Source organism: Gavialis gangeticus, unplaced genomic scaffold, assembly GCF_001723915.1.
Source record: "Gavialis gangeticus isolate Ggan-Ray unplaced genomic scaffold, GavGan_comp1, whole genome shotgun sequence".
NCBI lineage: Eukaryota > Metazoa > Chordata > Crocodylia > Gavialidae > Gavialis > Gavialis gangeticus.
In genome coordinates, this window is record NW_017728973.1 from 906,869 (window position 1) to 910,695 (window position 3,827).

Consider the following 3,827-nt stretch of genomic DNA (forward strand, 5'->3'; position numbering starts at 1 on the left):
GGCGCTGCCAGTCGCCTTTCAGGCCGAGGGGAGCCTGGCCTGAGGCGCAGCAAGGGGCAGGCGGTGCCAGGGGGCTGCCCCAGGCGCTGTGGAAAAAGCAGTAACTGACCTGGCAGGGGACCCGCTGTGTATCTGGGTCCGTGAAGGCAGGAGACCCGCCAAAAGACTTTGGAAATATCTGGGTGGGGGTGGAGGGTGTTTGCCGGGTGTCAGGGCCCCTTATGGTTCTGGGGATTTGGATTAGAACACGAAAAATGTCTTTCACAATAAAAATAAAGAAATAAATGTATCTGGGTCCATGACGGCAGTTTCCTGTAAGCGTTCCTGGGGATAGCCGTTCTTCTGGCATGGTTCAGTACCCTCCGAGGGGCTGGGGCTTAAAGCCGCTTTATGGAAGTAGGAGGCTCCTCCCTAGCTTGCTCCTGTGGCCATATGGCGGAGGGCAGGCAAAACTTGGGGGCATCTTGGGGAAAGCACCAAGCTGCCTTGCAGAGGCAGATGGGGCAAGAGTGTAGGATACAGTGAGGCCTCTGGGGCTGTGGAGATTGCTCTGCAGGGCACAGAGGCAGCTGGCTTTAGCCTCCTGCAGGGAGGTGGGGTGAGACAGTAAAAGCGGATGCTTGGGAACAGAACCAGACTAAATCCCAAGCAGTGGAGAGTTAGGCAGCCCCTTAACCCTGCAGGGCTTAATCTGTTTGCTGACTATCACATCTGCCTGGGGCCTGCTTTGCAAATGCACTGTTAACTGTTTCCCTCCTCTCCTTCATGCTCTGCTTCTTGTAGTGGGGGTTGGTTCCCTGGAGCCCTCATCTTTTAGGTGTGCCTGGAGCTGTATGTAAGACACCCCTCACTCTTGGACCAGTTCAAGGTGTTTCCCGGGTTGCAATCAGAATCCCCAGATTTTGGGCGAGCAAAACCTTCATCCCCAGCCCATCACTGTTAGCACGGACTGCCCCCTTGTCAGCCCTTCTGAACCCTCTCTCCACGCAACTGCTGTTCCACAGTCCAGGCTGTGCACTGACAGGGCCATGGAAATGACCTCCTCCTGTGTCCTAGAAGGGCTGCTGCAGCACAGAGCTATAGCATATTAGCTAGGCAGAGAAGGGGTTTAGAGGCTGCCCCTGGTACTGGGACAGGCGCAGCAGGGGTTTGAATCTGGAACTCTGTGGCAACAAGGCACAATGGTGCTGAGGGCCTACCATTAGGGAAGGAAGTGCTTTTGGGCTGGGGATGCTCTCTGCAAACAGCAGGCAGCCTACCCGGGCTCAGTTTCTTAGTCTAGTAGTTGTGGCATCAGAAGGATATGTGCTGCATGCATCTCTTCTGTGACAGTCTGCACTGCCGTGGGGTGGCCAACCTTTGCCAAGAGAAGTCCTAAGCATGCATGCACCCCAGAAGCTTGTTGGTGTGTACCATCCCTGGGGAGGGACATAGGTCAGTCATTGGAGACCACACAGCACGATTCACAAGGAAGGGGCTGCCCAGCCCTATAGGAAAGGTCATGGCCACAGGGGGCTCATCTCTGCTAGGTCCTGTCATGTGGTACCTTGGCTTATGTGGTAGGGTGCAGGCAGGCTGCTGGAGGCAGGAAGAGGCGTCTTCTTCCATGAGCCGAAGAGCATCTGGGGCAGAGGGGGCAGGAAACAAGGCCATGACCAGGCTGGGGTCACACAGGCCCTTGTCCTTTGCTTGCGGTGGGTGCTGACTCTTTTTTGTCAGTGAGGGGGTGGTAGCCTGGCTTGAGATACAGAACCTAGGATGAGGGTGAAAGAGAGAACAGAAAGCCCCAGGTGCAGCTGGGCCTCAGGCTGTGGTGGCGACAGGACATCTGTTTTGTTTCTTAGCAGACACAGCAGTGCCAGTCTTGCTTGCTGGGTTTAAGTGAAGGCTAGAGCCGTCAAACCAAGTCACTGACCACAGGCAGGCCAGGAACCCCCATCATGCCAACAGTCTCTGCCTGACACAGGCTGAGACAGGGGGGTTGGATGGCGCAAGTGTCTTTCTAGGCCAGGTTGAAGCCAGTTCAGTGCTGGCTCCATCTCTGCAGTTGCTATCTAGCCCGGGATGCTCCTACCCTGCAGGTGTTCCCCACTCCTGCCAGGGTCCTAAGGCTGTCCATCACTTGAAAGTCCACCTGCAACTTGGCTGTTCTGTAGTGTCTTCAGGAGCTGGAGTAGCTGAGCATTGGTCCCCAGCCTTGCAGTACAGGGTGAAACAGGGATTTGGGGGCAGCAAATAGTAGTGATGACAGCCATGTGTACGCCCTGAGCACTGTTCCCGTCAGGAATGGGGCTGCACTGTCTCTACAACTTATATGGACCACTTTGCACGCGCCCTGAGGCTTTTACCCCCTTCTCCCTCACCTTCCCAGACACCATGCTGGGCTGGGGGTTTTGCTTCTTTCTTTGCATTAACACTAGCAGTAGGTGCCAGAATGCAAAGCAGCTGCACCTGGAAAGACTGTCCCAGGTTTCTGCACTGCAGCTTGATGCTTGACTAGCTGGGGAGCCTGGATCCTGCTGCTCATAGGAAGTGAGACTAAAAGTATTATACAACAAAGGAGGGTAGAGGAACCACAGAGATAAACAGACTCCCTAATAAGGTTGCACACACCTTACTGCTCTAACTGATCTCTAGCAGCTTCTAAAAGAGAACACAGTAAGCACTAGTAGATCACCAGTGAGAGGCTCTCCTCCCTTCCACCACAGGCTGGATGGGGGATAGGCATAGCAGCTTGGATGGGCAGGGACTGAAAGGCGAAGCAGGGATAAGCTGCTGTGGGGATGACTGCATCACCCGAGAAAGGGAGGATTGTGGGATTATCACTGCAAAAGGCAGAAAGCCTGTTAAAGACTGGCATTGACTTGCCGCCCCACCCCTGACAAAAAACTAATCTGCATGTTAATAAGAAGCTTACCAATTCTGTTTCCAAATTATAAGAAGTACTCCTGCATCCACTAAGAGCAGGAGGAGGGGACCTCTTCCAAAGGCCCTGGCTCTGGGGAGCTGGTGGGGCTTGTGGGGAGACCAGAGGGGAGGCCCAGGGGAGATGTAACAGTGGCTGTCTATGCTTCCAAGAACCCACTGCATTTCCTCTAAGGAAGCCAGGCTCCAGCCCTGTGTCCTGGAGCAATACCTCATCACATGGCTAGGAGCATCAGGCCAGATCCCCAGCTGGCATAGAGTAGCAGTGATCCACTGCAAGTAATGGGACTGCACCTCACTCACGGTCCCACTGGCACCAACTAGCATCACTCCACTGAGAGCAGTGTTGCCACTACGCTGACACACAGCACAGTATATCCAGCACACCTTGGCACAGTTTATCTAGTGCACCTTGCTGTGCTGCATTTCCCTGTAGGCCTCCAGATGAGTCACTTGGAATGAGCAGCCTGGGACTGGGAGCGTGTGCTCTTGCTGGGGTGTCAGATGCAGCTGTCCTGCCCCAGTGGGGGCTAGCAGGGGAGCAGGTGCCATACATGACCCATTGCTCCATCAGGTAAAGTAGCAAACACCCAGAGTAGTAGGGCTGGTCCCAAATGTTCCCCCCCACTCAGTGGCACCAAGGGGGTCTCTGCTGTATTGTGTTCTGTGGCCTATGCCACAGAGTGATCCAGTCACCCAGACAGGATCCCAAGGCCTTGCCTTCTGGGGCTGGTTTCCAAAGAGTTGGCATGTGGGGTACCCCTAGGAGCTGAGCCTTATGCTTTTTCTGCCCCCCTTTTTTGGACACGTATTCTTGAAGGAGGGCTCAAACTGCTGCAGGACACACCCCGAGGTCAGAAGCAGGGGTGGGGGAAAGGGAGAGGGCTGTGTTATTGGTATCG